We start from the raw sequence: 20,762 nt of genomic DNA, 5'->3' as shown, positions 1-20,762 counted from the left end.
AAATTGATGGTGATATTCTATGAGCTTTGTTAGCATACAAAGCTCTTCACCATTAGTTATTGACTAACTTTTCTAGCTCCTGTTATGATCCTCTCCCTCTCCCAATTCTTCTGCATAAACCTCCATACAACTCTCTCCTTTTTTCTCATTGTTCCCAGGACAACCCACAACTTGGGGCCTTTGCACAAGCTTCTCCTCCCTCAGATGCCTTCCTTTTGCATACTCTTCATTATCTTTTAAGAGCTAGATCAATGACTATTTGTCCTAACTGTTCCCATAACACTTTCTTAACATAAATAATACCATTTACCACCTTCTGTTATAATTTATACAGCTGGCATGATAATCTTGGATGTTAATTTGGATTTTGCTTTCCAAACTTTTCATCCTCTTTTCATGTTATTGTAGTCATGTTATTGGTATTTCTTTCCTTTGGGAATTTTTGGAGGGTGGAAAGCAAACCTTTGAAGTTGTTTGGTTTTCTTCAAGACCAAACTTATTCAGTAGATTGTGCTGGATATCTGAAAGAGGGAGAAGAGGAGGGAGGAGTGACCCTAAAGGAGAGAGTACCTGGGGAGGGAGGGAGAGATGGGGGTGGGGGAGAGAAAGAAGCGTGACTTCACTGCAGCACTCCAGGAGAGAGAAGCAGGCCTAAGGAGAAAAAGAAAGTAAGATTGGTACCATCCTAGGTAAGAGCTCAGACTCGGTGCTCTGGCCACCTAAAGAGTCCCATGTCCCAGGCACAGATTAGAGGAAATGTTGGCTGTGAATAAGAACACTGGGTGTCACCATGGCAACCAGACATGCCCCTGACCCAGGATTGGAGAGACCTCCCCATCTGTGCCTGGCCCATGTTACTTTCCCCTCTCTAGTCGGGGAAGAAAAATCATGACTCTGATTGAATTTCCCACAATATATTGGGGAGGAATTGGCTTTGAGTTAGATTTAACTTGAGTTAAAAAAAAACACACACCACACACAACAAAGAAATTTTATATTTCTTGCACACCTGTTTGTAGAGGAAGATTCATACCAGTGTAAATGAGCCCTGAGCACAAGAAGCGTGAGGAAAGCTACACCCAGGCACATCATAATCAATTTGTTCAAAACCAGTGATGAAGAGAAATTCTTAAAAGCAAGCCAGAGAAAACACACGCATTACACACAGAAACAAAGATAAGGATGATCGGAGCTTTCTTGTTGGAAACAATACGAGTGAGAAAGCAGCGGAGCCACATCTTGAAAGTGCCGCTCGAAGAACAAAACTGTCAGCCTGTGATTCTTCATCCAGGGAAAACCGCTCTCAAAAACGAAGGCAAAGAAAGGTTTTTGTTTTTTTTTAAAAGAAATACAAAAGCTGAAATAATTTATCACCACCCGCAAACCCACACTACACAACATGTTAAAGGGAGTCTTTCAAGAAGAAGGAAATGGCACCAGATGGAAATGTGGATCTACACCAGTGGTTCTCAGCTGGGGGTGGTTTTGCCCCTGCAGACATTTGGCAATATCTGGAGACATTTTTGGTTGTCACAGTTTGAGGGGAGAGGGAAGGGGTGGGAGGCTCTTAGTGTCTAGTGGATAGAGGTCAGGGATGCTATTAAACATTCTGTGATGCACAGGACTGCCCCCACCCTCCAGGAAGGAATGCCAATAGTAATGAGGTTGAGAAAAGCCTTACCTAAACAAAGGAATTATGTGGGTAAATGTAAATATTTTTCTTACTTTTTAAATCTCTGTCATAGATTCTTGTTCATTTAAACTAAAATAATAACAAGATGATGTGGGTTTTATAACAAATATTAAAATAAAATCTATGGCAACAGCACAGTTGAGAAGTGGAAGTATACCATTGCGTGGTTTTATACTATATGGGAAGTGGTGTAAAATCATTTGAAGGTGCACTGGGATAAGTTACATACGTATACTGTAAACCCTAAAGTAACCAGTAAAATGTGTAACAAACAAAGGAAAGATATAGCTCGTCAGCTAGCAGAGATAAAATAAATCACTAAAAAAATCATCAATTAATCCAAAATAAATCAGAGAAAGAAAAGGGGGGATAAAGAACAGATGGAAAAAATAAAACACAAATAGCAAGATAATAGACTCAAACCTAATCATATCACCATTTATTTTAAATTTAAAAGGCCCAAGCACCCTAATTAAAAGGTAGACATCAGATTTGAATTAAAAATGATCCAACTATGACAGGAAACTTGACTTGGAGTGCAATACAACATATACATGATATATTATAGAATTGTATACCTGAAATCTATATAATTTTATTAATGTCACTTTAATAAATTCAATGAAAAAAAAAGACCCAACTATACACCTGCAAGGGACTTTAAATTAAGCACAAGTAGATTTAAAAATAGTGGAAATAGGTTTAAAAATAATAACACTAATTTTTTAAAAAGTTGAGCTATATTAATATCAGAGAAAGTAAACATAATAGCAAGTAATATTATCAGGTATAAAGAAGGTCATTTTATAAAGATAAAGGGATCAGTTCTTCAAGAGGACATAATAATTCTAAATATTCATGCTTCTAGTAACAGAACTTCAAAATGCGTGAAGCAAAACCCGTTAGCATTTCAAGGAGGAAGATAAATTCACAACCATAGTCAGAGATTTTAATATGGCTCTCTCAATAACAGACGGAACAAGTACATGAAAACCATTAAGGATATAGAAAACTTGGACACTTGCTTAACCAACGTGACTTAATCGACATTTATAGAACACTCTACCCCAAAGCATCAGGATAGAAATTCTTGTCATGAGCACATGGGACATTTGTCATCTTCTGGGCTGTAACACAAGTTTCAAAATATTTAAAAGTGTTCAAGGCATTCAAAGTGTATTCTCTGACCATGATGCAATTAAATGATAAATCAATAACTGAATGGTTTCTGGAAAATCCCCAGGTATTTTGAAACCAAGTAATGCACCCTGCCTGTCTTTGGGTCTAGTGGGAGGTATTTGGTCACATTTCTCTTCTGCTTGGGATTTTAATACATAAAAGAGTGAAGACATCGGAATGGTTTAGATTCAATCTTGCTTACTCAGGAACAGTGGAAGGAACAGTTTCAACCCTAATTGTATTTTGTATTCAAGGTCTTTATGCACAAAGAACAAAGTCATGTAAACTCTTAGAGAGGAAAAAGCTTGTTTTAAAATTTAAAATGCATAGTAATATAATATTTAAAGACGAATATAACTTTATTGCCTTGAACCTAACATATGGTTATTTAGCTAACTGTTTCAGGTAGCATAGCTTGAGGAATTGCTTTTAAAAACATATGCGAAATATAAAAATGAAAATATTTTAATGCTTTATAATGGGAATGCTTTATAATGAATATGGTGTTTATGTTTGCTTTAGAGAATAGATAAGAAGGTTTCTAGAGAAATAGATGCTTCCAATCTGTTCATATAGTATATGTATAAATAATTTGTTATTTTAAATATAATCCATATAAATAAATATTTTATTTTCCATAAAAGGTCCAGTTCTCCCCCGTCCCCCGCCCCCAGGACTTTGACAGGTGGAGTCTGATTCCCTTCCTCTGGAATATGGGCTTGCTTCTGATGAGTAGATTGGGGTGGAAATAATGCTGTGACACCTCTGAGGATAGGTCACAAAAAGTGATATAGTCTCCACCTGGCGTTCTCTCTCTTAGGATGCCTGCCTTTACAACCCTGCACCCTGCTCTGAGAATGTCTGCGGAGTGACCCCATCGAGATGCCCATGTGGAGAGGAGCTGAGGCCCCCAGGTGACAGCCAGCACCAACCCCCAGATATGTGCGTGAGGGAGCTTGCAAGTGATGCCAACATCAGTCTCAAGTCTCCCAGCTGAGGACTCAGACGTAATGGATCAAGGACAGGTTTTCCCCAGGTGTTCTGTCTAATTCTTGACCCACAAAATTCATGGGTATAATAAGTGGTTGTCTTGTGCTGTTAAGCTTTCGGGTAATGTATTACACAGCCATAATTACTGGAACACCATTGCCATCTTGTTTAATAAACCCATTTTAATTTCCTATTCTTCATAAATAATTACATATTTTGAATCTGGATTTTTAATAAGGTTTCAGTACACACTGTTTCTATACAGAATGTCTATTCACAGTTACTGCATGTGTGGTTACACTACATCATTTGATATATTCCTGAATAGCTCACTAAATGGAGAAATAGTACACATGGATCAGAAAAGGCCAGAATCTCCCACTGGCTGGGGTGTGGTTAGATCACCAATCTCAGCTATAAGGCCAGATACGCTATAGAGTTTCACCACCAGGGTTTAGGAGCTGAATAGATCACTTTTAAATCTAAGTTTACCACGTGGCAACTATGTGTAGAAGAATGAGTTCTACATCATCTCTGAACCTTAATTTCTCATCTTTTTTTTTGTGTGTGGGAATAATAGCACTAATCTTATAGTATTGTTGCAATGAATAAATGATACAATGCACATGTTGGGCACTCAAATAAATGCTGAGCGCCTAGGGTTATGCATGTGAAATTTTCCATTTAAATACATGCCTTGGCATTCTATCTTAACTTCCAGATCTGGAAAATTTCCCCTAAACACCCACTGCTGACCAGAGCTTGTAAAATTGACTTTTACAGGAATTCACTGTGCTGTTAATTGCGGTGACTTCCCAGACACAGTCTGATCACTACTGTTGCCCCTTCTGAATACTCCTGGAGAAGTGAAAACTGTCCCCATAGGACCCTGGGCTAACTAACACCCACTGACTCCCAGGTAAGCTGAGTTGTCTTGGTGAATTTCAGTTTAGTCCAGAGATTCAATTCTCTTGGCTTGTTTCACTGAGAGAAGCACAGGAATAATTTTACAGAATTATAATTTCCCGCAGATTTTTTGAGAAGTTCCACTGTTTGTTGTGGAAACAGTGCGGTTAAAATAAAACCCAAAGCATTGCTTTTCTCCTCCGACAGTCTGATTGGGTTGACTCAGTGGCACTCGCTTTGGGGACATGCCCTCGTCTCTCTCCCTCAGCCCTTCCAGGAAGAACCGTCTTGTGTGATTTTAATGTGATTGTGTCTTTACCATGTGGTCTATCAGCTGTCACTGTCAGTGTATTTGAGAGTGTCTAGAAGGGGTTTTAATTGGCAAGATCTTTAGTAAAATTTGCAAATTAGTGATCCACCGGCTGATGTTATGACAATGTCTAAACACTATCAGTGCCATTTTAAAATAATCTTTCATCGATACAACATTCATCTTAATTAGCCAGAAAATGTTGGTCCCAAAGGAAGCTGCCTACAGTTTTGTGGATTTGGCATTAAGTTGGCTGATGGCTTGCTGAACTTGATTTATTGGGAAAAAAAGAGAGATTTATTGAAGTTATTTATGTTTCATTCAACTTATGAGGTGTTGGTCAATGTCTGCGTGATTAGAATGTAGACCCAGGAATACAAGTGGATGGGATGGCATGGTATGTGAATCAGCCTACGAGTCCTGGTAACTGGGTTTTAATCCTGGCTCAGCCTGAATTTGTTTGTTTGACCCTGGAAAAGAACAACTACCATTCAAGGTGATTGAGTACTTACTCTACAGCAGGTATTCTACACCCCTTGTTTTGTTCCTTATAACAACAATGTGAGGTGAAAACCATTAGCATCTCCATTTTGGAGATGAAGAAACAAACTGAGGTGTGGGGAGTGGGACTATCTTGCCATGGGTCATGGTCATGAGGAAGCTAGTAAGTGGTAGAGACCCAGGTCTCTCTGCCCTAAAGATTGAGGTCAACACAAGCACGAGCTAGCTCTCACCAAAGAGTCCCTTAATATTTGTGAACTTAGATTTTCTCATCTGTATAATGAAGCAGTTGTACCAAATGATCTTTTGTTTATCATTTAGAAAGAGTAGAATTGTAGCGCAGAAAGAGTAGGATTCTAAGTAGCTTATGGATCTGGATTTCTGGATTATTGAGGGATTGGTTTTGTCATGGTTTATATTCTCATGAAACCTGACAAGGTCCTTGTGGTATCCTTGGGAGGATGACAAATTAATGCCCTGGTACTGATTATTTTAAGTGGATTAGCAGCCTTACAAGTACCCTTTGTCTCCAAGTAAGCACTGAAATGAACATGACAACTCTTCTCACTAACTTATAGATGTTAATTTTGTCAGCTAAAAACACCACCATTTTCTTTCATTTCAGTGGTATCAGCAAATTCCTGGCCATGCTCAGCAGCCTGTGGGTGCCCTATCAGTATTTACTGGGCCTACCTGATTAATATTTATTATAGTACCTAGTATACCAGCTTTGGGGTCATTTAATTTAAATTTGAAAAAATTACTGGCTCTAGCCAACTGCACCAAAATGTATCAAAGAATATTTTTTCTGCTAGGAATTTTGCCCCAAAGCATGAAATTCAGTATAAACTTAGCCCTGTCTGCAGGCTAGAGATGCCAGATGGCTGTTAAAACGGACCCTTGCTTGGCCTTTTCTTTTATAAAAATAATTTATGACCTGCTGCTCTGAACTTCCGATCGTGGGCTCTGCAGGTACCCTGGCAGTTTTTTCCCATGTTGGTAACCACCCTAAGCTGCCTCAGACAACATTGTTCTTGGCAGTAGCCTTAAAACATCATGAAAGGGATCGTAGAGATCACTTGGCATTTCAGCCTCCTCATTACACAGTGTTATTATTTAGAGACAACTTTGGGAGATGGACTGTTAGGACTCAGGACTTCAAGTCTCTTTAGGACTCAAAGCGTGAGTTGAAGTTTCTATTATTCTCCAGGCTTCATTTGTGAAATGGGAATGGGAATGTCTGCTTTTCAGAGATCCTGGACAGATTACATGAAACTGCGACTATGGACATGCCTGGTGCCGTGTTGATGTTTATTGTTAATCATTATCATGGCAAGGACACAAAGGATTCTTCCATGTACAATATACCTAGATTTTTAGACTATTTCTCTAAATTTTTACCATCCTAGAAGATTTCTGTGTTCCCTGAAGGACCTCAAGTTTATGGTTTTCTGGTGTGACCCCGAGAAACATGAGATCCAACTATTCAAACAAACACACTAAATCCAAACCATTTCTCCCCTCCATCTTTCCCAAGTCCCATCGTGAGGGGATTATTTGTTTTTGTTGCAGTTACTATTGCTGTATAATGTAACAAATTACCCCTATTTTATGGTGTCAAACACTGATCATGTTATTATGCTCATAGATTTTGTGGGTCATGGATTTGGACAGGACACAAAGGGATGGCTCCTTTCTTACTCCTGGATGTCATGGGCTGGGAAAATGTGAACAGGATTCTCAATGGAAGTCTCACATGGGTATATCTGACTAGAGGGAATCTAGCCTCCTAATTACCAAGTGTCCAGAGAAATGAGTTTTCTGGCTGTGTTAGTTTTCTAAGGACGCCACAACAAATCACTGCAAAGTAGATGGCTTTATCGGCTCATAGTCTGGAGGCTGGAAGTCTGAAATCGAGGTGTCGGCAGAGCCATGTTCCCTCTGAAGGCTCTAGGGAAGAATTCTTCCCTATGTCTTGGCTTGTGGCTGCATAATTCAATCTCTGCTTCTGTTGTCACATGGCCTTCTTCCCTGTAAGTCTGTCTGTGTGTCCAAATCTCCCTCTGTTTTCTCTTAAGAGAATTGCAGTCTTTGGGTTTGGGGCTCTAAATTCAGGGTGATTTCATCTTAAAATTCTTAACTAATTACAGTGGCAAAGAAACTATTTTCAACTAAGGTCACTTTTTGAAGTTCTGACTGAACACGGATTTGGCGGGGGCACTATTAAACACACTACACAGGTTTCTGCCTTGGGATATCTTTCCCAAACAGAGCAAGAATGCTAAAAATATGCTGAGCAACCAAAACACATGATAAACATCCTATATGAATGCTCTGAAGAAAAGTAGGACGAGATAAGGGAAGAGAGGGTGGCACGAGAGGTGGGATGTGAAATATTTTGAGAAGAGCTTTATTTCCAGGTGGACAGAACCACAAGTATCAGATGGTGTGGTTTGAAGTACAGCCAAGAAGCTAGTGTGGCTGCAATGGGCATAAGGGAGATGAGAGGAGATGAGGTTGGAGGTCAAGCCATTTGTAGGCCATTGTAAGATTTGGACTTCATTCTAAGGGTAATTGAAAACCAGAGAGAGTTTTTGAGCATGAGAACAGGCTGATCTTATTTACATTTTTAATTTTTTTAATATATTTTATTGATTTTTATAGAGAAGAAGGGAGAGGGATAGAGAGTTAGAAACATCAATGAAAGAGAAACATTGATCAGCTGCCTCCTGTACACCCCCAACTGGAGATTGAGCCCGCAACCAAGGTACATGCCTTTGACCAGGATCAAACCCGGGACCCTTCAGACCGATGCTCTATCCATTGAGCCAAACTGGTTAGGGCTTATTTACATTTTTAAAAAGTCACTTGAGTTGCTGGGTGGAGACTAGACACAGGGTCAAAAGCGGGTGATCGGGGATCAGCTTGATGAGTCTGAGGACATGCCAGTCATTGAGGCAAGAATTAGTGGTGCCTTGAACAAGGTGGGTAGTAGCAGATGCAGTGACAAGTAGGAGAGGGATATATTTTGAAGGTAGAACTGACAGAACTTGCTGATGGTTTGGATGTGGAGTGTGAGAGAAAGGAAAGAGTTAAGGATAAATCCCAGGTTGTGGCCAGAGCACCTTGGTAAATAGGTAAATGATAGAGTTACTTTCTGAGGTGGACCAAGGTGTAGTAGGATTTAGGAGTATAATGGGAAATCAGGAGTTTAAGTTTGGATACACCAACTTTGGAAGCTTCATTAAACATCCAAGAGGATGTACATACCATTGGATCTTAAGTCTGGAGCTTAGGAGAGAAGTCAGGGTGGGGATTTAGAGTTGGGAGCCATTAATACATCAGTAGTGTGTAAAAGCACTCATGAGTGAGGTTGCCCAGAGAGTGTGTGGATAAAGAGAAAGCATGGGCAGAACCAAAACCTGAGGCATTCCGACGTTTAGAGAAGAGCAAGATGTCTTGAGGGCGTAGACCCTGTTGGTAACACCTAGAGCCTCCTCTACTCCAACTTCTCATTACTACTTGTCTTTGCAAGATTCTTCTTCATGGGTCCTGGTAGTTTCAGGCTCTTGGTTTTGCTATCAGCTATATGGTCAAACATTTATTGGTTACATCTTACTCATATCTGAATGCTTTGGAGCAGGGAGCAGCTTCCTCCTGGAAAGTCCTACCTGCTATGTTCTTGTTCTCTACTTTCATACCTAGAGACAAATGAGTCACGGATGGCTGAATAGGCCTGTCTTCTCTGATTCTCTGTCTCATTCCTCCTTCTGCCTCCCATGTCCACTCAGGACATATGGCTGGAGCAGCCACCGCACCTGCACAAGCACTTGCGTTCACAGACCCAGATGTCTGGGGCTCACCTGAGCACACCTGTTACCCTTTTCTTTGAAAAGCTGGCTATTGATTTCTGACTTCAAAGCTTCAAATCTTATAGGGAAAACCTTTAAGGTATTTATCTGCCCCCAAATGCCCACATTCCAAAAGGCCTTAGTCGGCCTGCATTTTATCTTTTCTTTTGGATGATTTGAATTTGGTGACATGAGAGAGCTTGGGAAGCAGGGGGAGGGGTTGCCAAGATGCTTGGCTCCACTAACCATGGACTGCACTACCACCTGATCCAGTTTATGGAAACTGAAACCAGACCTATTGAAAGCCTTGATGAATGTGGCATGTGCAGCAGGTGGGAACTGGTTAGAAAGAAAGACAAAAGGGAGCCTGGGGAACAATGCACGCTAAAATGTGACCCACAGCACATGTAATGCTGCAAACGCTTCATCAGATTCCTCTTATCCATTTGTGGAAAACCCAGTCCATTCCCCATTGCAGCAAAGATGTATATTTCTCCAATGCGCGTGCACACACACAGCCTTGCTTCCTACCAGGCCTTTGCCAACACTGACTTCTTATTAAGTGCTTCAGATTTAGGATGAAAGAAAATATAAGATCGGAAACTTTTTCTTTTTTCTGAGCATGAAAGAACTTTGTGCCTGTAGAATATGTATTGGCTTGCATTCAAACATAAATATGTACCACAACACAATTCCCTCCAGCTCAGAGCCGGGTTGCAAGAGAGCCTTGGAATTGAAGGAGCAGTGACTGAATGTTTATCCTATTACTCAATGAAATCCCTTCCAAACTCAGTCTTATTCCCTGTACAAAGCAACTTAGATGACTCTGAGCTTCTCTCTGAAGCTCTAGATTTTGGTAGATAACTGCTAATTCCTCTGGTTTTGTTATCAAGCTGCTTCCCTCCTTCTCTTACTCACTCTCCACAGCTAGGCTTTCTCCGAATTCTGCCATTTTTCACTTTTTAACCTGCCCGTTCCTTTCTCCCCATGCTTAAAATGCAAAGGCCCATTGTATCTGGACTATAATAACCTCCTTTCTGTTCCCTCCACTCTTTCCTCCCCTTCTGTGTGTGCAGTGGCTCCATATTTCTTTTGTCTGCCTTCTGCATTAATGACTGTCAGCTATTGGCAGTGGACTTGAATTATCCCAAGAATAAAGGAAATCCAGCCTCAGTCGGGAGTGCCGGAGACCAAGGATGTGACTGGAGATTTATGGCCATTACCCCTTGGGAGATGTCTAAAGAGCCAAAGGAGGTGCTCCGCTCAGCAGGCTCCCGAAGGCCCAGTAACTCAGGATCGGTGCCCTTGGCTCCTCCCCCCCCCCCCCCATTAAATCCGCTGAGCCACCATCCTGGGGGGGGGGGTCGCTATATACTCCTGCAGCCCCCCTACTCCCCACTTCATTACTTTTGTGGCATCAAGTCATCTGTTTGTTTCTCTGGATCCCCTGCCAGGCTGGGACTGATGATTGGCTATTGCATTCTTGTGTCCGGCACAAAGACTTGCACATTCAGGCAATCGGCCTGTGTCGGCTAAATTCATTCATTCATGTGATCACTCATTTGCAAATATTTATTGCCTGTTCTATGCCAGACACTGTTCTAGGTGTTAAACAGTTGAGTTAATGGAGCAAAAATTGTTGCTGTTCCCTCAGGCTGCTGTCCCTTTGTGTTCCTCTTGAAGTTTATTTTAGATTTACTTCACTTGGTTAATTAACATGCTAATGAACGGTGGCAGGGGTGGTGCGTGGTGAGAACTGGCTATGCTAAGGAAGGGTGTTTGGTGGCTTCCCTCCCCACAAGTATTCACACTCCCCCCCTCCCTCCCCTCCGCCAATTTCCATTTTTATGTCTATCTTCCCAGTTCCTATTGGAAAAAGAATTTGGGCCCTAGCCGTGATTAGGGGACAAACATATACTGGCCTGTCTGGTGAACTGACAGGGTAGGAAATAGGAAGGGACAAAAACCAGATTCCATAAAGACACCCTGGGGTCCTGGAGAAAATGGCTCCTCTGAGAAAAATGGAAGCCTGCTCTACAAGTGGGTCTGAGGATGCGAGGGGATTAGGGAGGTCTCTCTACGCTCTGTATCCCCTGATATCCACAGCCCAGGGAATGGATCTGTCTAACAGAGTGTTATGGGCTGAATTGTTTGTGTCTCCCCAAAATTCGTGTGCTGAAACCTAACCCGTGGGATGGTATCAGGAGGTGGGGCCCTTGGGAAGTGATTAGGTCATGAGTGTGCAGCCCTCAGGCATGGGGCTAGAGCCTGTAAAAGGGAGACCCAGAGAGCTCTCATCCCTTGGGCCATGTGAGGACACCGAGAAAAGATAGCTATCTGTGAACCAGAAAGTGCGCCCTCACCTGGCACCGAATTTGCCTACACCTTGATCTTGGACTTCAGTTTCCAGAATTGTGAGAACTACATTTTCGTTGTTGGTTATCCACCAGCCTCTGGTGTTCTGCTGCAGCTGCCTGCACAGACTCAGCCACAGCTCAGTGTGTGGCTGCCAGGGTGGTCATTTCCCTTTATCCTATCGGTGGCTCTCTGGGGCTGCTGCTGGACCACAAAGACAAGAGCATCCACGTGTGAGAAGATGGACCGCAGAGTGGAGCAGGGAGCATTTGTTGTCTCAGGAGAAGTTAGGTAGCTCCTGGGGTCTCCTAGAAACATCTGAGGTGGTAGGAGGAACTCTTCACAACGACACAGGCCCTGGAGACACAATGGCAGGGGTTAGCGGGGTAGTAAACATCATTATTAATGTGGCTGTAACCTTTTACACATGCACAGGCAGGTGGAGACTGAGGACATGCTTGTTTCTGGCCTTTTAGATCCGTTCTGCTTACACAGGCACTCACCTCTGTGGACCAGCCCAGAGCGGAGCCACAGGCCTGTGTCTCCAACCTTGGCACTCTTCCCTCTCCCATGTCCCCGTTTCATCTTGCTCTTTCCTCTTTTCATCCTCACTAGCTCCCTGACTCTATTCTCTGCCCCTCAGGCCCCTCTGGATGTGAGGATACATTTGGGAAAATTATTTCCTAACTGTTGAAAGTCCTAGAAATTCTCTCTCCCACATCTGGCATCCTTATCCCAGGGGTCATCCACTTGCTCATTGTCCTAGAGCAGGGGTCCTCAAACTACGGCCCGCGGGCCACATGCGGCCCGCCGAGGACATTTATCCGGCCCGCCGGGTGTTTTTGCCGCTGCTGCCTGTCCTGCTTAGCAGCCGACTTAGCAGTGTGCCTAGGAATTTGTTCATAGTGTTTTTTTTAAACTATAGTCCGGTCCTCCAACGGTCTGAGGGACAGTGAACTGGCCCCCTGTTTAAAAAGTTTGAGGACCCCTGTCCTAGAGGGTGCAAATTATTAGCCCCTTCTTTTCCTCACTTGCAAAGGAGCAGATGAATTCATTTGGACATCTCAGTCCTCATAGCTGACTTGCCTTAATAAAGTGTTCCTTTTGGGTGAATTTCCTATTTAAAAGTGAAAAACTCATGGATAACCTCACTCCATGAATCTCTACAATGAGCATTTCAGGCGGGAGTGACGGATGGGTGGGAGAAAGCTTTTTGGTGGGGAGAGAGCTTTCATGGGATGCTTGTAATCAATATTAATGTGTGTATGAATCTCCAGGGATCCTGTTAAAACAGAGCTTCTGATTCAGTGGGGCTGGAGTGGAAACTGGTTTCGGCTTTTCTAACAGGCTCCCGGGTGATGAGCTACTCTGAGACCACCCTGAGTAATGAGGCCTTCAATCCCAGAGGCCACCTGGGCAAAGCTCGCTCTTGCACACCCGTGATGTCTTCACATGATCCAGGCAATGAAATCTTTGCCCAGATGTTGAATGAGCTTATTAAGTTGGCTATTTGAAAGGGGAAGGGAAGTTTCTTATAACTGAGAAGGAAGTCATTCCAAACTGGAGTTGAGTTACATAAACAGAGTTTTATGAATGATGTTCTTGTTTTCCTACAACTGGAGTTAATACTGTTTCAAAAATGCTGCAAAGAGGGCACGGGAAGCTTCTGTTCGTGGGGGTGGGGGCGGGGGGGGGGAGGTGGGTGGATATTATTAGGACCAACAATGTGCAGAAAAATTTATTTGATCAGAGAAGCTTATAAACAGGCTAGATCTCAAAAGTGGAACAAGGTTATGAGAGTTGGCAGAAGTAAAAAAATAAGTCACTCGCAGAATCAGAGACAACTGCTGCCTCCTCACCTCCTCTTTTATTTCTCCCTCCAACCCAGCAATCACAGTGATATTTATCTCCTCACCAGAGAGCCCTGCTGGCTGCCCAGCTTCCATCAGAGGGCATGACCCGGCTCTCTTTCTGGGCGGCAGTGGGAAGACAGTGGAAGTAGTTGGGCTTTCCCCTCTGTGTTTGTTGCCCAGGGCATCCTCTGGGTGATGCTAGAAGATAAGCTCTTGTGGTGATGAGAGCCCTGGGATTATGGCCTGCAGTCCCCAGCACAGGAGTCCACCGTGGGCCCAGGGCACTGAGCTAGGCTCATCGGGAGATGAAATAAAAAAGATAAAAGTGCTGGTTATTTCCATTGAGGATCTTAATAAGGTAGCTGGGAATGGAAGAGCCACATTTTTAAGATCACCAGCCACATCAAGCAGGAAATCGTAATTTCCACATGAGTGATCCGCACGATGAGGCTTGGGCTGAGGAGGGCATGGGGAAACTTTCAAATGAGGTGATCAGAAGGGCTTCACTGAGGAGGTAGTAATTGACTTAGTCCTGGAAGGGAAGGAAGAATTAAATAGTGCCTGGGAGGCCTGAGACAGTGCAGCTTCCAAGAACTCTTTCTTGCCCAAATCCCTTTCTGGGAATGGCTCAGGGGGAAGAGGAAAGTGCCTTGATTTATGTTGATGACAGATGATGCCAAGGGCCTGAGTTGTGGCCAACCTGAGTGTTGGCTGCCAAAGGCAGGCTTGGGAGGCACAGCACACCTTGCTTGCTAGGAGTTTCTGTTTTCTGCACAGAATCAGGTACAGATTAGGATACAGTTAAATTCTACCTTTATAATTTCCCTAAAAACATGATTTATGGGGAGATGCTCTAATCGGGCTGTCCAAATATCTCCCCATACTTCAGGAAACCCCTTAGCACCTGATTTTCAGCTTTAAAAACTGTCATTTATACTTTAAACCCAAGCATTTAATTTTTAAAGCATTGGCAGATAGAGATTAATAATGGCAGGGCTAGAAAAACTCCATAATGATCTTAGGGGGAAAAAGCCCACTAGAGCTATTTTTATTTCTTATAACTTGAGGCTTCACATTTCAAAGTTTTATCAAACTGCTTCCCATCCCCCTTGCCCCATAATTTAAACCATTGTTTTCCAAGGAAAATTTAATAATAAGAGCCGTCATGTGTTTCTGCTTAATTCTGGAAGCCTGTGTTCTGCAGTCAAAGATTCTCATTTGAAAATAATTCCTGTCCTTATTCTAAAACTGCCAGGGGAATAAAATTTAAAAAACATGTTGCAGCTCTCAAGTTTATGTTTTGCCTAAAGCCAAGCAGCGCTGGAAGATCAAAGTTTGGAGTGTGGTTCTAAAGTTAGAACCACTGCCTTGCAAGGCGCTCACAAAGCGAGAGCCGGGCGCAGCTGCCCCTCCAAGTCCTGGGGTAATTAGCTCCGGTGCAGACGGAGGCCCCGGCCCCTCCCCTGGGCAGGGCCCAGGCCTCAGGGCCCCTGTGGCCTGGGAAGCAGATCCCCACGGAGAAGGGCAGGCAGGGCACTTTTAGACCATATGCACACTCTGTGTAGGCCTCCTGCGTTCCCCAATTTGCATTTGGGACGAAGCAGGAGCAAACGCTGCCTGTGCTTGCTGCCTGCCAGGTCTGCCCCTCGTGGGGGCTATTTGTCAACATGACAGATTCATCTATAACATTTGAGGATGGGCAAACTGAGGCATGTCTGCTCGTATCAAGCCGCCTCTTGTTCACTCTTAAAAAGTAAACATATATGTGTGTGTGTATTAAAAACATTTTTTCCCTTAAGCCTCAAAGCTCTGCTTCTCCTCTCCCTTATCAAATCCCTAAGTTGGCTCTGTTAAGTCTCTGAGTGTAGATTTTGGTTTCTTAAAGCGTCAAAATGGCACTCAGGGGCAGCAGCAGACCTAAAATAAAGGCTGTCTAATCTCTCCAGTCACCTCCTCCAGCAACTTCTACTTGCTGCTAGTGAGCCAGCCGTCACTTCAAATGTTCTGGTTCAGAAATCGTAGGTGTGTGAATCAAACATACATGTGGCTCCTTACTGAAAACCAACTGGACCCGCCAAGGCACCTTGGGCTAGCTAGAAACCCACACTGAACTTGGGAAGACTGGCAAGTGATGATGGGAAGCGCAGGCCTCCCCCTTCGGATGTGATCTGCTGGCATCCGCTGACTGCAAGTGTGCCCCTGCGCTCCTGGCGTGCTCCTGTGCCACCGAGGCTCCCTGGTGCCTGGCGCTCCCCTGGCAGCTGTTCTAGGAGAGGCATGGGAAGCAGCTGCCTCTTTTCAATCTGAGCGAGCTCCCCGCCGCTTCTCCAGTTCAGATGGACGGATTTACACAGAGCCTTGGTTGTACAATAGCTTCTGGCTTTGCAGTCCCTGATACACTCCCCTGTGCGGTTGATAATGGGAAAAACAGGTGAACTGCGAGTTTCACTCAAGCGGTCCACTTAGTGATATTGCCCTCAGGAAGCTGTTTTCCTTGCCTGGAACAGAGGAGATTGGCACCTTCTGGACAAGAGGCGCTAGGAAATGCATTCTCCCTCACCATAGGTGTTTACCAAGATTACCCGGAAATTTTTGTGCTGTGGCTGCAGGACAAACAGAGCTCTTTCTCCCAATCGAGTTGTTCTGAAGTGCAGAGGCCCAGAGCTCTGCTGATGGAAGTTGCCCAGTTAGCCAGGGCTGCTCTCTGCAGTGCTGTGAACCAGCACTAAACTCCAGTCTTGGGTGGGAATTACAAATTATTTTAATCCCTCTCTACCTTTCCAAATTCCAATCCCAAAAGTTGCTTGAAGTAGAGGCCTTCATGTTGATGGTGGAAAGGTTAAGACGTCGGGGGGTGTTGGGATGGAGTGAGTGTATTTTGCATGCAAGAAGACATGGCATTTGAGGGAGGGGTGGAGGGCAGAGTGTTTGGACTGAATTGCGTGTCCCCCCGATTCATGTCTTAACCCCCCCCAACACCTCTGAATGTAAATATATTTGGAGACACGGTCTTTAAAAATAAATTAGGTTAAAATGAAATCATTAGGGTGGACTCAACTCCAGTATGATAGATGTCCTTATAAAAAGGGGGACATTGGACACACAGATACATATAGAGGAAAGACGATGTGTGAAGACACAGGGGAAAGGCAACCATGTACAGGCCAAGGAGAGAGGCTGAAGATGAAATGAGCTCTCTGACACCTTGACCTTGGACTGCTAGCCTCCAGAACTGTGAGACAATAAGCATGCGTTGTTTCAGCCCCGGTCTGTGGTAGTTTGGGACGGCAGCCCTGGCCGACTGAAACAGATTTGGTGTGGTGTAAGTGTGGCCAAGGTCTCACCAGAGAGAGCTATTGGACTTACCCACTCTCCAAAAACCTCCCTGGATGGTTCCTAGAATGAGAGAGAATAAAGAGAGAGCCCACTTGGTTGGGTGTGTTTTATAAACCTCTCTTTGGGGGATTCATTGAAGAAACAGAAAGGGGGAGCTGATGTGCCCACAGGACATGACTCTGTGCAGGTTTTATTTTTTTTTTAATTTCTTTATTGATTAAGGTGTCACATATTTGTCCTCATCCCCCCATTCCCATCCCACCCCTCTCCCCACGCATGCCCCAACCCCCTGTTGAACTTAACCGTTGGATAGGCTCATATGCATGCACACAAGTCCTTTGGTTGAACTCTCCCCCTCCCCCCACCCTCCCCTTTCCTCCCTCTGAGGCCCGATAGTCCGATCGATGCCTCCTTGCTTCTGGTTCTGTTCTTGTTCCTCAGTCTATGTTGTTCATCATTTCCCCTAGATGAGCGAGATCATATGTCACTAGATATATACTTATGAGAACTGAATGTGAGACGAGCAATAATAGTTATGCTGACAGGCAAATGAATCAGTCTGTAGCGAACTTCCCCCTGGACCAACAGTTCTTTTGAGACCCAATTTCAATGTCCAGCTGTTCCTTGTGTGTACATGTCAGCGCTGACCCCTCAGCTCTGGATGGTGGACAAATGGTGGTAACGGAGGTCCGACTCCCTCTGGTTTGGTCTCGGTCGGACCCAGGGGCACAGCGTCACCCGGATTAAAGGGCACGTGGCCACACCCATATCTGTGCAGGTTTTATTGTGGGAAAAAGCACGGCACCACTGAATTGGCAATTTCTCACAATACCAGGTGCATTACAGATTGGTGTGTGGGCTTTCGTGAATTGGTTGCATATAAATGAGGAACGTGTAAATAAAAAGGGGATGTAGAAACTTTCACTAGTGTGAGGCTTTTATTTATAGTTCCTCATGCCCGCTGCTGATTCCCTTTGCCCTGTGAGTGTGTGCTGTGGCAACCTCACAGGCTTTTGTATAAAGTGCTCTCAGATAGGGTGCTGCAAGCTCCTTCTTTATGTGAAAACTGGGAAGCATGGCATGAGGAGGTGGGGTGCCAAAAAAGCTGATTTGGCAGAGGGTGTGATTTTAGTGGACAGAGAATGGACTATGGATCGGGAGCCTGTGAGCTGGCCCGAGCAGGACTGTGGAGGTGATATTGACACATTCTTGAACTACGTGAAGGACTGGACTAGAGGAAGGCCGAGGTCGCTTCTCACTCTGATTCCAGGAACTCAGAAAGCCAGAGGGAGTGGCAGTGTGGCTGAGCGAGTGGAAAAGCAGGGCCCTGACCTGGTCTGCCCTGACTTCCCCTCTGGACCAAGTGACACTGTTCTCTCCTCAAACCGGCTTGGGGTCATCTCCCTCAGGGCATTTTCCAACCTCCTTTCCCCCTCTGTGCCACATAGCTCCTTCTTCACCTTTACTGTTGGGATATTTGCTGCTCAGTGTCGCCTTGTTAGCTCTGAGAGCAACTGAAGGGGAAGTTTTCACAGGTCTTTTCCTCCTGCATCCTAGGAAGACTTGACTGAGCGTATGCACTGCCATCTTGCACTTACTTCTCTCATCTCTGAATGGACCAGTGACACCTAAGCTTAAGCTGTTGGACAGTGTAAAGGAGATGATATCTGTAGCACAGCGAGAACGTGGTAGGCACTCATATGTTAGGTTCTTTCTCTTCTGCAAAACTTCTGTGCTAATTATCTGCTTTATGTGTTAGCACTTAGTAGGTGTGGCCTTAAATTGCTGATGCATGTCTTAGCTTCACAACTTGATGGTTAACTCCAGGTTAGGTTCATGTCAGACTTGTTTATATTCAGATTCACTCCAACTTACCGTTTCGCACAGCACATAGTAGGTCCTCAAAAATTATTCTTGATTGATTACTTATTGGCTCATGATCTTCAACAAAGGATTGGGCCTTCAATGACTCCCTGGTTACAGGACTCTTTAAGGACTCTTTAGGACTCAGGCAGTATTATTATTCATTCTCTGTGTTGATGCTAATTGGTCTCTGAGCCTTCTGAGCACCTCCCTTTGTTACATGGAAATTTTAGACTCACTTCTAAGATGTTCACACATAATAATGGGGTATTTACTGATTTTTAAATAGATGTGACAGTGTTTAGCATGCAGCTGAAATCAAATACAGAGTGTTAATTGTATCGGCCCATAACAAAACGGCCTCTTGGTAATGATGTTAGAAAGAAACAGGGCTCCTTGTTATTGCAAAGGGAACCCGCTCTGATTGTCACAGGGGTGCAAGGTGTTCTAGGTGGTATAAATCCAAATAAATAGATAATAACAGCACAATTAAATTTATATCTTTCCAAAGTGTCGTAAGAAATAAGCCCATAAAAGGAAGTGCTAGTCAATGAAAATTTACAGGACATGTGGATTTGTGGACAAGTTTGGGGATATTAGTGTTCAGTGAAATTGCTCTCATTTCCTGGAGCTCATATTTGGAGACGAGTAGTCAGAACAGTGAGCAGTTTGCTTTAAGGCTGAGGGAACTGGGGAGGTTTAGCATGGGGAAGAGAAAATTCTGGGTTACAAGGTAATAGTCTCAAAATATTTGAGGGACTGTCTTCTGAAAGAGGAAATGTGTTGATTCAGGGAGGCACCGGCTGGCAGAACTTAAACCTGTGGGTAAAAGGGGCAGGAAAAAAAAGTTATGTCCCAATGCTGGACAGAGCTTTCTAACAATGAGCTTTCGATGTGCTGAAGCAGGGATGGATCAATTGGACAGGATTGATGCAGAGTAGGGTGGGGGGAACCCCTTCCCATTGTGGGTTTTATGAACCTTTATGTCTGGGTCAATAATTTCAGAGAATGGACGTATTTCTAACACAGCTCAGAAATCACAATTACACACTTCTGAAATGTTGGAAATAGGACAAAATTATGGCTGTAAGCTGGATTGATTGTAAATTAGTTCTTGGTCTTGAAAAATATCTGCGAATTAATCAGATTCCCAGAGGGATGATGAGTCTGTGTAGGATCTCGGAGATCTCTACAGGGAAGACCACAGGCAGAGAGTAATCATAATGATACCCAAGTAGCATGGGAGGTCTCCACAGAAACACCTGTAGGAGGGCAGGAGCCAATTATCTAAGGGATGCGGCCAAAAAGTGGTAGCTTTGGCTTGAGGGATCCGGTAATTGTCTCTGTTCTTCATATGGCATTGGATGAAGTGAGCTGCACTTTGTATAGTCTTGGGAGAGTCCTGTAACCTCTCCGTTCCCTTTGTGAAATGGGGACAGTAAAACCTGTTACAAAACCTCTCTGGGGGCTTCAGTGAGGGTTAACCATCTGGTAGTTGTGTGACCTTGTGTCATGAAAATGGCTGACTAACGTAAGGGAACAAGAGTATCTTGCCTGTTGGAATATTCATGTGGCACTAGCTAGCAATGTTGAATTGTTTGTCCTAGTAATGGAAAAAAACACAAACAAGCAAAAACAATATGGCAGGGCCAGGGGTGTAGATTTCATCTGTTTGCATAGAACTCAGTATTTTTATAAGTCTCCCTTCCTTGGGAAAATATCAATGATTTGGTCCCTTGGAAATTTAAAACAAAAAAATAAAACAAATGCAAGGAAGGTGGGTGCCGTCTTCATTTGTTATGAAACAGCTACCTCAAAACTTCTATTCGAATTCAATCAGCTAAATCTACCTTGATATTCTCAGTCCATTCATGAAAAGCCATACTTCTTCTCATTTCTAGAAACTTAAATTTTCTCAGTTTAGA

At 43.6% G+C, this 20,762-nt stretch overlaps 1 long non-coding RNA gene across 1 annotated transcript in view; it reads left to right on the top strand.

Annotated features, from left to right (window-relative positions):
- Positions 1–20,762, top strand: part of LOC129150913 (uncharacterized) — a 63,766-nt gene that overhangs the window by 7,930 nt on the left and 35,074 nt on the right. The window contains exons 3-4 of the long non-coding RNA XR_008557720.1: positions 3,693–3,786; positions 4,646–4,781. This is a non-coding gene — a long non-coding RNA (uncharacterized LOC129150913). The remainder of the gene's footprint in view (positions 1–3,692; positions 3,787–4,645; positions 4,782–20,762) is intronic.

Source organism: Eptesicus fuscus, chromosome 12 (genome assembly GCF_027574615.1).
Source record: "Eptesicus fuscus isolate TK198812 chromosome 12, DD_ASM_mEF_20220401, whole genome shotgun sequence".
Classification (NCBI taxonomy): domain Eukaryota; kingdom Metazoa; phylum Chordata; class Mammalia; order Chiroptera; family Vespertilionidae; genus Eptesicus; species Eptesicus fuscus.
This window is presented reverse-complemented; position numbering and strand designations above follow the sequence as displayed.